Source organism: Miscanthus floridulus, chromosome 3, assembly GCF_019320115.1.
Source record: "Miscanthus floridulus cultivar M001 chromosome 3, ASM1932011v1, whole genome shotgun sequence".
NCBI lineage: Eukaryota > Viridiplantae > Streptophyta > Magnoliopsida > Poales > Poaceae > Miscanthus > Miscanthus floridulus.
In genome coordinates this window covers 80,885,017-80,896,969 of record NC_089582.1, presented here as the reverse complement: position 1 = coordinate 80,896,969, position 11,953 = coordinate 80,885,017, and the positions used below count along the sequence as shown (strand labels likewise).

Genomic DNA, 11,953 nt, shown 5'->3' with positions numbered 1-11,953 from the left:
TCTAAGAATGAGCCCCAACTTAAACTTGGACAACACACCTTTACTTCTATGTTGACCCCTTTTTAAAAGGTATGCCTGAGTAATGTTGAAAGTGCTCCTTTTATGTGCCTCACATCTATTTCCATCTACATTGACTATTGGAAAAGTTTCATGAAGTTTGGAACCAAGAAGTCACATGAAATAATAAGTTATAATCTTTTTTGAATTGCTTCATCCGGTGAATGGGAACATGGGATGTCTACCAAACCTTGCAACCTTTCCCAAATTACTCTAATTGAACTCTACAACAAAAGTCATGAAGGGTTCATGTTGAGTAAATGTTAAGAAAATGCCTCAATTGGTCAAAAACCCTAATTCTAGGGTTTAACAAGGTGCTACTTTGACCAAGATGAACCAATGATTTTGGTACCAGTGGTGAAGCTTGACCTTTAATAAAAGTTGAAGTTTGAGTGGAGTACAACAAACTTTATTTTTGGACCAAGCCCTGATTCAACTCCTAAGTGACTCAAACAGTGGCCTCAAGTTTGAATGTAGTGCTCCTTTGGGCTCTCATAAATCTTTCCAAGTCCCTGATCGGCAACAGCGAGTTGACATGTTGTGACATTTTTATCTTCTAAATTCATATGGTAACTCGATTGGATTCCTTAATATGAGTTGAAGTACACTTTGTGAAGGAAACAACAAAATAAGTCTCAGCAGATTTGGAGCTCATTTGGTCATTCAAAGGTTCTCTCCAAAATGGCAAGTTCACTGAATTTGGTCACTTTGCTGAAACTCTGAAATCCAAATTTTAGTTTCATCTACCTATCTTTGGAGATTTGTATCTTCCTAACTGAGCTGAACCAGTCCATTATCCTTTACGAAAAGTTGCAGAGCAAAATGTGTACAACAAACTTTGTTCAATGACTCAATCCTAAATCACCATCTAAGTTTGTCAAATAGAGGCCCGAAGATTGAATCTGTGGCTATTTTCAGACATAAATATTCTAAGTTTGGGATTAGTAACCACTTAATTGACATGCCACGTTCTCTTGTTTTTGGTAAGCAACTCAAGTTGAGCTAAATATAAAAGTTGGACTATATGTTTCGGGGAAGAGCATGCAAAAAGATGGCACTAGTTTGACTTCGTTTTGACCATCAATTTGGATTTTCGCTCATCGCTGTCAATGCGCTGACATTATCATGTTGGGGCGCTAATTACCCACTAATTTGTTACTCTAATGATTGAGCACCCTAAATATGAGTTGGAGAGCATTAGAAAAGGAACAATTTTGCTTTAAGGCCCGAGGCCTAGATCGGACGGTAAGCAACCCAAAATCGTGCCCCAAGCCAGTTACTTTATCACCCACCACCTGTTCGTTGAAATGGGCGCGTGGCCACCATGTAAGGTAGGCGCGCCCCACCTCCTTGCCACATGGTCATGCCCCTACTTCTCTATGAGTGGACACCCGATCCCTCCCTCGGACTCCCTCACTCGCTCTCGCTCTCCCTGGCTCTCCCCCTCGCTCTATTGCGCATGCGCGCGGGCACGCTGAGCTCCGCCATGGCCGGCCAAGAGCGAGCTCGTGGCGCCGCTGCTATGCTCTCTCTGTCCCAACCAAGCATGTCATCGTCATCTCCAGCTTGGGCTACCCCTCCTACGCATCTTTCTTGGCCACCGTGGTCGCCGGAGCGCCCCGCCGTCGGAGGTGCTGCGGGCATGGCCACCGGCGCACGTGGCCGAGCCACCTCGAGCCATCTCGGGCCAAGCTGTGGGCACCGGTGGGTGCGCTTGGTGATGAGGATGCTCCCCCGCATCTTCCCCGCCACCGGCGAGACTTCCTCGACCGGCATCGAGCCTCCCCGTGCCTTTCCACTACTCAAATTCACGTCGGGGACCTTGCGTAAGAATTCGAAGAAAGGGAAGGGCCTATCTGCAAAGTCTATGACTCATGTGAATAGTGACTAGAAGGACCGTTTTGCTGGAATCTATTTTTGTGAAAGTTCGGGGTCCTCTGTGCAAATTTGTTTTCCTTTTATGGCTGAAACTTTGAAAAATCATAATAAATTGTAGAAAAATCATAAAATAGCAAATGAAGACTTTTTGGAATCCTTGAGAGTAGATCTATGCAGTGGAGTCATAATATGATATGTGTTAGTAGAAGGTTTTTGCTGTTTTCATTTATCTATGTTAATTAGGGTTTTCTAGAAATAAATTCATATATAAAGTTGTGGTACTCCAAATGCTATGAAATTTGCATGGTAGGCTACTGATACTATATGTGTGTTGTGGTAAAATTTCATGCTCATTGGATGCAGTATGGTTGAGTTATTGATTTAACTTGTTTAGTGCTTGATAAATGGTTTTAAATGAGTTATAATTTTTTATGAAGGTGTAAAAATGGAAAATTTTGTTCCATTACCTTGGTAGGAGGTTGTTGTGTCATGTTGATACATAATATGGCTATGTGTTTACAAAAAATAGTGTGTTTTAGATTTATCTTGCTCTCATATGTTTTCTTGCATTAGCAATTTGTCTTTTTTGTAATGATTAATCTATAAAACTTGAGCATGTAAGATTTATACAGTAATCATGTTTTGTCATCATCTATCTCTCATAAAAACTTGAGATCCAAATGAGATGCTTGCAACATCACCTATAATTAATATATAGGTTTTTATATATAGAAAAGCTAATGAAAGTTTGTTAGTAGATGCTTGTGTTTATGCCATGTAATACTTCTAATAATTGGTGCTAGGTAATGTGATTGCTTGGTTATAGTTAGGAGTTGCATGGAGCTGCATATATAGCAACAAAATGTTAGTTGTTAACAACATAAATGGTAAATGCATATAGTTGTATCTCTGCCGTTATGGCTGCATGTACAGTTTTTGTGGTGGTGATATTTTCATGATGCAAATTATGTTTTCTATAGATATGTTGAATACAAAAGTTGTAGATGATTTCCTTATACTTCTTGTCCTAAAAGTTTATGATTTTATGCGTGCTGGTTTATGAGTTATAGATTTTACAAGTTTGCTATCAGCTTTTACAGATCTGGATGATTGTATTATTTAGCTTATTTAACAAGGAATCATGTATTGGTGATAATAGGAGAGTTGTAGTGATTTTCCTAAGCTTTCTAAAATCTCTAAGATCATTGTTTTTGATGGTCTAGAACTCAAGTTATAGCTGTCCAAAGTGGAATGGCAGATTCTGTTCTAAGTTTGGATAGAGATGCCTTCTTGGTGTTGTTTGACCTTGTTATCTGTATAATCATCTTCAAATGATAACGAGAAAGTTATAGATAACTTAATAATCTTTCCATAAAGTTAAGAATCATGTTTTCTGAATATCTAGAACTCCAGTTATGCATCCCTGAAGTTACTGTCAGTTTTTTGTCCTTGTCTATGTAGACCTAAATTATTGGCATAATTGATCATGTTAACCTATGAATTAGCTTTTGATATGAATAACAAAGTTATAGATAGTTTCCTAATCTTTCCATAAAGTCTAGGATCACACTTTTTGCATGCCTAGAACTCTGGGTATGGTTGAAACAAGTGACTGTTGTGCTGCTGCCCAGAATCTGAGCATGTACCTAAAGTTGTTTGCTTCACTTTGCATTGCTTTGTATGCTTGTTAGTGTTATCTCATGACACTACTAGAGTTAAATTGATCTACCTGAGGTATCTTATAAATGTGTTGTATAATATTGGTCAAGCACGTAACTAATAAATGGTCATGTTTGCATGTTGCCACAAAATAATCTTGATGCATGTTTTGCTAGAGCTTTAATTATGTTGGTGTCATTCACCGCAGCCCTAGTTCTTATGTGATGCTAGGCTTAATTATTTCTTGATTGTTAAATGCTTGTAATAGTTTGACTTGAGCTAACAGGTGTGCCATGCTTGTTATGCTTGCTACCCCTATGCTAGACTTGAGTGATAGTTAGTTAAATAACTTGCTCTCTAAGTGCATATGTCTTGAGGTGTAACCTTATACTTATCTTGAATGCTGTTATATGATGCATCTCATGTTACCATTTTTCGCATTCATGCACTGGCATTGTTGCATCTCATCTAGGTACGCTAGATGCACAACGCGTGGGCGTGAAGCACGTGATAATAGAGTCGAACCAGAAGACGGTGTTGGTGGACCTATCCCGAAGATGGAAGGACCCCTAGAGTACATGCCTAGAGTGGAAGATGTTCCATAAGATGATTCAAGCTAACTGAACTGACTTTGTGTTGGATCCCAGGCAAGCCTCGGAGCATTCTAAGCCTCCTATGTTTTTACAAATATCACTTGTGTCCTTTATGTTTGATGCATTAGGTTATAGGAGTTGATTGGAAACACTTGATGCATATAACTTTCTTGTCCAGAAATATACCTTAAACCCTATGTAGGTCTAGGATCGAATATATGCTTAGCAATGCTTAGACTGGTAGAAGTCAGATGATTTCCTGTCACCTGCTAGATATAGGTGGATACCGAAGCACGGTTGGCTATATTTGCTATCGTGGAACAAAACCATGGGGTGATGAATAAATGGAGGCCGGGCGGAGTCTATGTGTAGGTTGACTCATGTGATTCCGTCTGTACCAATTAAGGACCGCATCGTTGGAGGCCCTCTTATCATTTTGAATGCATGCCTCTCACTTAGCTGTCCGGATAACTCGTTCCGACCGTGAGGCCGAATAGCTCAACTCAGGTCGGGCCTCGTTCTGTCAAAGTGCGCAATCTGGATGGTAGTAAGGATGTATGGGGAGTTAGACGTGAGCCCAAGGGCAGGCCAAGCCTGAATGTCTTGGTAGCTGGTTATCCCTGGTTGTGCGACGCTGATTGAACCCACGAAATGTGGACCTGAGTTGTACCAAAGGTGACCTAAGACTACCTTGGCGCAGGTATGTCTGGGTTTGTATTAGGAATAAATTCCTAGCTAGTTGAAATTGATTTGAATCGCCGTCTCTCCTAGATAGTGAGAAACTTGATGGAGCCCCTTCATCATAGCAATGGGATTATGGAATATGATGGTTCTGATGAATATGAAAATCTTACACCGTCTATGGTTACTATTGTTATGCTACTAAGTGATATACCACATGTTTGGCACATGTTAGTTGCTAATCTAGAGATGAATAACTATAATTAACTTGATGACCGAATTATAAAATATATAGCTGAATTAGTGGTTTTTTATGCAAAATGTTGTTGAGCTAGCTCCACTTATAAAGCCTTGCATGATCCTTGGAGTCACTTTATTTTTGGTTTATGATGGGTAAGTATAGCTGAGTATCTTCTTGTACTCAGGGTTTATCCCACCATATTGCAGGTGAAGTTCTTGGCCTACGAAAGAGGGTGGCTAACCGTCGGTGGCTTGGTGACTCTATATTTATTTCTCATCTATATACTTTTATCAGAGGATGTCACTTATGCTAGCAATGTATTTAGAACTTATATTAATGTAATCATTTGAAAGTTATGTTGTTTCCCTTAACTGATTTTGAAACCCAAACTTGTATTATTATTTGTGAACCCATTTGTAATATTATTTCTCCTGCAACTCCAAGTATGTGATGTGTATTTGCTTAATCATGCGATCTTGGTTGTGATGTTGATTTACCGAGGTTCTTCGTGACACTCAGCGGACTACCGGGTTTATATAAGTGAAAGTATGTGCGCATCAACGTGTTAAACATGGACAGCCGTACTTGATCTTGTATAAATTGGGCAGTTCTGTCATAGGTCGGCCCAAGATGATGGGTGCCCTTTCATCTCCATTAGTTTCTAAAACCACAAAGTCTATGGGAACATATGATTGTCCCACTCAAATGATAGTGTCTTCAAGAACTCCCTTGGGGTAGTAGAGTGACTGATCTACAAGCTATAAACGCATATTTGTGTACAACAAAGGATCTCCTAGGATTTTCTCATAAATTACCTTAGGCACGATGTTGAAACTTGCTCCAAAGTTACAGACAGCTTCTTGGAAGATGTGAGGTCCAATGACGATGGGGATGATAGGTCTCCTAGGATCGCCCTTCTTGTTGGGTAGGGAATAATTTATCCACCTTCCCGCCGATGGCTCCATGTAGTTATAAGCAACATTGTGAATATCAACAAGATTTACAGTTTCTAGATCTTCCGGTTGCCCCCGAATCTTACCTTTGTCAGACGGAGAAACAACAGCCGCCAGCTGAGCTATTTGTGATTCTATCATTTTATTAAACATATGCTGGTTCTTAATGGCAGAAGCAAAGCTATCCATTCTATTACTTATATTTTCTAGAATTGTATCACTGGTAGCTACCTTATTAGATAATCCTTCCATGAGTCTAGATTGGCTAGCAATTAATTCTCTCAAGAGTGGTTGATTGAAGTTATTATAATTGTTACCTTGAGGGTTACCTTGATAGTTACTTTGGTAGTTCGGCCTCTGATGCTGGTTTCATCCTTGATTTTGTTGAGGACGATAGTAGTTGTTGTTGACAAAGTTCACATCTAAGCTGAACCACTTGACCCCGGGGGCGTTATGGTCCAACTCGAGATAGAAGCATATCCAATGGCCACGCTCTCTTCATGACTTAGCTTCGCCTCAACGAAAGCCTCGTGATGACGCCACGTGCTGCCTCCGATTCTCGCCAAAACCGTACATGTATTTTGAGGCCCAAATCCGAAAATCGTCCACCCGGTGGTTTTTGAGGCTCAACCCACCAAACTGCTCGCGAGTAGCGTACTTCATATGCGTCCCCCACAACTCGATACATGTCACCAGCGTCCTCGACTGCCCGGCCACTAAGTCTTCCAGAGCCTCCGCTCGACTTGCTCGACCACCGTCTTGACTTGGTCAACACGGTCATCACGTACACTTGCGCCTGTCGATGTCCCCCTAGTGTCAGCCACACGGTCAGTCGCCCGACTTCTCTGATCCCTGAGTCCAAGCCACCGGCATCCATCCTTCACCGCTCCCACTCCATCAGCATAGACCCGCTTGACCTTCACCTTCGCCGCCGACCACGATCTCCAAGCTCTACACCTCCGCACCACAGGCCAAGAGACATGTTGCACAACACAACCTATTATCGAAACATGTTACACGACAAAGTTACTGGCTCAATCTGTTCATAAACCCGGTTGTACTCGTAGCTAGTACTGTATAGTATGTATAGTACCATGATTTTACTGTCTTCCCTACATGGGCATTTGCTTCGTGACTCGGACGGTAATTCGGACACAGTGGCTTGCATTTTCTTCATGACTTGAATGGTAGTTCAGAACTCATAAATGGTGCCTGCAGCTTCGTTCCACTATATAAAGAGAAGAGTCGAATGGAAACAGGCTCTTCACAGTGCATTGACTAGAGTAGTCGTTTGTCTAGTTTTCAAATTGAAAAAAAGGGACTTCCTTTTCTCCCTCTCTTCGTTCGGTAGCATGGACAGCAGCTCTTTGTGACGTGGCAGCAGCGATGGAGGTTAGCAAGAGCAAGGGTGGAGATACATTAATTATTTGCATATGTTGGATCGACGATATTGATTAATTGTTTTCCTAACTCTCGAACCATTTTACAAGCAACCAGAGGCCTCACAGAGGCTCCAAGGTTTTCCGGTCTTGTTTCAACTAGGAGAAAAAGAATGATCCTATAGGTAAATTAAATCTCTCTACATATAAAAGCATTGCATTGCATCATTGTAGTCCGAAATATATAGGTTATGTTCAACTAATATTTTGTTTTTTTATTTCTAGCACCACCTCCTTTGGTTTGGAATGTCGAGGACGTTGGTGGTATTGTGATGGCTACATTTGAGCCTATGGGTTGCGACTACCTTCACGGTACAAATAACCCGATAGCTCCACTTCCGCATTCGTCCCTCGATGAGCCTCACCGCCATGGGTGGGGGTGAAAACGCTACAGATGTTTTTCGACCGTATTCGAGACCGAATCCGCGATGCCGAGCACCACCGCCGGCGCCATTGTCACGGACAATTGGTTTAAATTAGATCCTAATCCTAAACACTGTCCCCTCCTCTCTCGAATCCTATTTCCTGGCCTCGGCACGATGCGCTACCTAGACAAATTCAGGATCTCGAACGCCCCCGGAATCAGCACAATGAGGCGCATCTATGGGCCGGGAGACGTCCCCGACGAGTTTGCACAAGAGGGAAGGTGACTTCCGCAGCGTTGTTCACGATGTCGAGACGAATTACAGGGCGGCGCTCCTCTACCAGGAGAAATTGCACAGCAGCTGCTGCTGCTTGGGCCTCCTGGATCCCATCAGCAACATCCGTGTCAACGGCTGCATCTACGATGCCTTTCACGCGCCGCCGGAAGAAGGATCAGGAAACATGGCCGCCGAGCGTTCGGTCGACGGCCTCATCGCCTTCCTGACCAGACTCTTCCCGCACCTCCCGGAAGCGGAGGCCTTGGGTACCTCGACGCTGTCGGCCCCGACCCCCTTGTCGCCGCCCTCGTCATCATCGACAGACGCAGGATGCAGGAGTTCGGCTTCGACTCCGCCACCACCAGGGCAGCGGTCGAGGCGGCCCTCCGATTCACAGCGGTCGCCGCCAAGCACCCGGACCTGAAGCTGTTCGTGCTCGGGTGGAAGCGCGCTTCAGCTGGCCTCAAGGAGTTGGCCGGCATATCAGTCCCCTATCACGACCACAACGCTGCAAGTCGTGCAGTGCACCTGATTGGGACACCGAAATCCGATGATGATCTTCAACTCCAAGAGTTGTGGGAACTCGCCAAAGGCAGGCTTGCTCAGCAAAAAAACATTTCGCAAGGAGCTTCCTTCTGCCCGGGCAGGAATGATGCGCATACTCCTGGCAACAATCCATGGATCCTACCTCAAGGCGCTGGGCAGCCTGCCACAGCAGGAGCTCACCAATTGGCTTCACCACAGCATGCTCACGGCCGGTAACTGCCTTGGTCCACTGGACCCTGTCTCCAACATCATTATTAACACCATCTGTATGCGGGAACCTTCCCACCAAGCAAACAAGTTACACTCACCATGATCAGCACTGAGTGCCTGTGGCGTGCTGCGGCCCGGTCACTCTATGGTCTCATATCGTTCCTGTGCACCCCGCTACCCAGATCTCACACCTGATGAAGCCATACATCACCTTCTGATGAACAAGGCCAAGCTGTCAGCCGCTGATCCCCGTTTTCAGCATAGCATGGTGCCAGCAGAAGCATATGTTGCTGCAGCCATTGCCGCGTTTCACCCCAAGCCTCATGAACAGACAGAGTTTCTTGGATCACAGGGTCTTATGGACAGAATCAAGGTTGCCTCAGAGTTGTTGTGTCTGGAGAATGGTCGCCTGCTCTCTGCTATGGATCTTGAGATCCTCAAACTGCACATCTTCGGGGTTTCCTCTGATGTCATGTTTCACAAGCCACCGGAACTGCCTAAAAAAGTAGCCAAGCTGTACTACACCATGTTCTGGGGCCAGCATGAACGAGCCAGGAGAATGGTGGAAGATGCATTGAGCAAGTTCAACGAGACCATGGTTCGTCCTTTTTATTCCTCACTTTTTCTGCAAATAATCTCTTTTTTGTTATGTCTGGTTTCCAATTTAACACTCTTCTTCATGGTTGAAGGAACCCAATGCAAGTACCGTCTTCATGTTATCTGTGGTGTCAATGAGCTCGTATCTGGCCCAGAGTTCAGCAGAGACACTTTTGGAGCCTACAATCCATAGACTCCTCACATATATCGGCACTCTCATATCAATTTTCTGGCTACTCGCAAAGGCGAGCATGCAATGCTCTTCTTTGCTGAATGTGGCAACCATGACACAAGTGCTTGGTGTGTCCCCGTGAGTCGGCCATGGCGAGATGCTGTTGTTAATTCAGATGCTATTGTGTCTATGCATTCAGATGGTATTGTGAGTATGCATCCAAAAGCTATTGAGAATACAGATGATGATATTGGTCCATACACTGGTATGCTCTAGACCTTACAATTGCTGTGTTTGTATTACTTGTCAAGTAGATTGATCTCGTTCATTCTTATATTTCACATTCTGGCATGCCTCGTTTTGGAGCCCGTTGTAAAATACACTAGCGCAGAATATTGCCAACTCTATCCATAAAACACAAGCATTTAGGCTTACATAATAATGCATGTTCATGATAGCTCAGATAACCACTAAAGCAAATCTGATCTGAGAGAGGAAAACAGTGTAATCACAGTATTTGCATTTTTACTGCAGTAGCTATGATAAGACACTGACATGGCCAAGGGGGAAATAAGCCATCTAATATATCTTTTGTGTGGTCATTCCTTTTGTGTACATTCATGGATTTCTTTCCATCATTGAATTTCTGTTGGTGCTTTACTTCAATGTTGTCCTCCAGCCATGCGGTTTGGAACGTGTCAAGCACCAGTAATAATTTACCATAAATTATATAAAAAATGGTAAAATTAACCAGCATAGTTTCAGATATGTTAGTTCTGTCATGATTAACTTCTACATGGTGCAGGGTAGATTTGGAATAAGGTAATGGGACATAGCTTCTAGGAAAGGTTTGACTGCGCTACCTCAGAACAACAGCATTGTCGATACCTCCTCTAGTTAGCTATGTAGTAATGTTCCTGTACTAGTTGCTGAAATATCGTCCATGTTTTCAAAGAATATTTACTCGTAGGTTGCAATGCATTGTATGTATTCATTTGCAGTATTGCAGCTCACAGTTTTGAGATACTTGTCATTGTAGAGTTTAGGAATGCACCTGCAAGATCATCATATTAAGAAAAATGGCACTTCTTGTGTTGTTCTCCCTGGGTATTACCAAGTTGGACTATAATGCCCAGGTGTCCTTCCCTTTTTTTTACTCATTATGTTTAGGAACTGAGTTCTTAGTTTTGCTAGTGGCTGTGGGTAATAAGAACAAGTTGAGCAGAACGCATATGAGCCTACTACTATTGTGACGTGTATATCAAATAACCGGTTCAAACTTCTAGATCCTATTTCAAAAACTTGCAACTACTTTGACATATGATCAAGATACCGCAACTTTTGTGATCACATGACAAAGTAGCCCCACATGTCAGCCTCATAACATGGAACTTTATTCCATGGTGTCAACATGTGGAGCCACATTGTCATGTAGTCACAAAGATTGTAAGTTTTTGAGACTGTCAAAATAGTTTGTATTTTTTTTTTGAAATAGGATACAAAAATTGCAGTTTTATGATACAATAATATGATAAAATAGCTCTAGTTTTTTTTTTTGGAAATTGACTCTAAATAAAAAATGTTTTTTCCTGATACAAATTTACAATTTGTTTGCCTTCTGTATGTACAGAGCAGGTTCGGTGCATATACTGTGAGCGCCAGGGGAACAGGATTGTTCATCCAGCAGTGTCCAGTTTTCATGGACGTGACAATTTTGTGGAGTTGTATCAATCTGACTGCAGGTTGTACAAGAACGACAGTGTGCTCAAAAGCAAACCTGTGGACTGGGTGCATGATCTCCAAGATGACGCCATCTATTTCAACTATATCCGTAATGAGGAAGAGGAGGAGGATCCGGAGATGGACATGATGTATATTTCATTCGGGTGAGGGTGAGGGCATGCATACTTGATAATATAATTGATATTTAATGTTATGTTATTGTCTCAGGTTTCCAAAACAAGATGTTACTCTTTAATGTTATGGTACTGTTGTTGTACTAGTTGTAAGTTGGGACACACCTCTGTAGAACTTAGCGCGTGTTTAGTTCCCACCCCAAAATCCAAAAAAGTGCTACAGTATCCATCATATCGAATTTTGCGATATATGCATGGAGCATTAAATATAGACGAAAAAAACTAATTGCACAGTTTAATTGGAAATTGCGAGACGAACGTTTCGAGCCTAATTAGTCCACGATTGAACACTATTTGTCAAATAAAAACGAAAATGCTACAGTAGCCCCAAATTTCAAAATTTGGGCAACTAAACACGCGCTTAGAATGC

The 11,953-nt window shown here is 42.5% G+C and overlaps 1 pseudogene; it reads left to right on the top strand.

Moving 5' to 3' along the window:
• The first annotated feature begins 8,104 nt into the window (after positions 1 to 8,104).
• LOC136543934 (uncharacterized) lies at positions 8,105 to 11,645 on the top strand (annotated as a pseudogene).
• Positions 11,646 to 11,953: the final 308 nt, after the last annotated feature.